Raw genomic sequence first — 1,606 nt, 5'->3', positions numbered from 1 at the left:
CCGAAAGGTTGGAGGTTCGAGTCCACCCAGAGGCACCTCGAAAGAAAGGCCTGATGATCTACTTCTGAAAAACCAGCCATTGAAAACCCTATGGGGCACAGTTCTGCTCTGACACACATGTGGTTGCCATGAGTCAGAGTCGGCTGATGGCAACTGGTAGGGGGTTGCAGTCAAATTATAAACAAACAAGTTCAAAAAGTGATACATGCTGTGAGAAAAATAAAACAGGGTGATGCAATGGCAAGTGACTGGGGGAACACTGGATGGGGACCCACGTGTCCTAGATTCTTATCTCAGCTTTGCCTTGAACTATTTCTATGGCCATCGGCATGTCACTTCACCTCTCTGGCCCTATTTTTTTTGTTCATACAATGATGACATGAATTTATGATCTTTGAGTAATATCATGTTCTTTGATTCGATGGTTCAAAGGCTGTCATTACTTCCATAAACTGTAATCGGAGAGACAGATGTGGAAATAAAAAATTATGAAACAGTGTGAAAAGTGCTGTTATCTTGTGCTCTTCTCAGTCCAATACACCCCTACGCATGTGTAAGATGTGTCATGTAGTTAGGAATATGTCATTGAAGAGTTAAAGAGGATAATGGGTCAAAGCCACCTCATCCAACGATCCTGCTGTTGGTGGGACATTTAGTGTTTTATACAGGACTATTTCTCCCCACCAAGAATGTAATCAGTTCCATTACAGCAGAAAAAACCCAGTTCCTTTTCCTTTTGTCTTTCTACTATATTGAATACACAATAGCTGCTGTGTAAATTCCTGCTAACAGACACTCATTGATGAACTACTTTAATAGCACATGTTGGCAGGTAGGGATTGAGGGGACTGACTGGAGCAGATCCAGGGGTGAAGTAATACATTTGGCTCGAGTGACTTAGCCGGTTTCTACTGTGAGAATTTTAGCACTGTACCTTGGACACTTTTTTGTATTTTGCACGTTTCAAATTGCTGCATGAAATACAAAATTACTTGCAACTGTGATCAGAACTGTGTAAAAATGGTATCTGTGTTTGTCAGCAATTGGAATGGAGTACAGAGCGGTCAAAGCGGCTGACTTGGGAAGTGGAGCTGTGGATGATTTTCTTTTCAGGTGTTTCACTTCTACTGTTTTCACGATAAAATATAAAGTTAATGATGCTCGACTCAAAGAACTTTCCAAACTATCCCCTGAAGACAAGGCACCTCGGAGAGCTGACATTTAAAAAAAAAAAAGTGTACAATCAATTCCAAACTCAAGTCCCTCCCAAAGGACATGGTCCCACTGGCGCACTGCTAAGAAAGCCAGGGAAAAGCGTCAGGTGAGCCATTGCTACCAACAATCGCCTGAGGGCGCCTTCTAGGGATTTAACAGAACCACTTTTCCGAACCTCAGAAAACCTCAAAGAACCTTCCTCAAATCCCTTTCCAAAGTCCCCGCCCTCCGTTTGTCAACATAGTGCGTCAAAGGACCGGGCTCGTTGTCATAGGAGGGAAAACAGTAAGTCACGCGAGATTCACCAACGGGAGTTCGAAGTTAGGAAACAGCCGTCGCGCACGCGTACTGGCCTCACAACCTCGGGGCTGCACGCGGGGTAGGTAGGCTA

Source organism: Loxodonta africana, chromosome X (assembly GCF_030014295.1).
Source record: "Loxodonta africana isolate mLoxAfr1 chromosome X, mLoxAfr1.hap2, whole genome shotgun sequence".
In the NCBI taxonomy this organism is placed as follows: Eukaryota; Metazoa; Chordata; class Mammalia; order Proboscidea; family Elephantidae; genus Loxodonta; species Loxodonta africana.
This window is presented reverse-complemented; position numbering follows the sequence as displayed.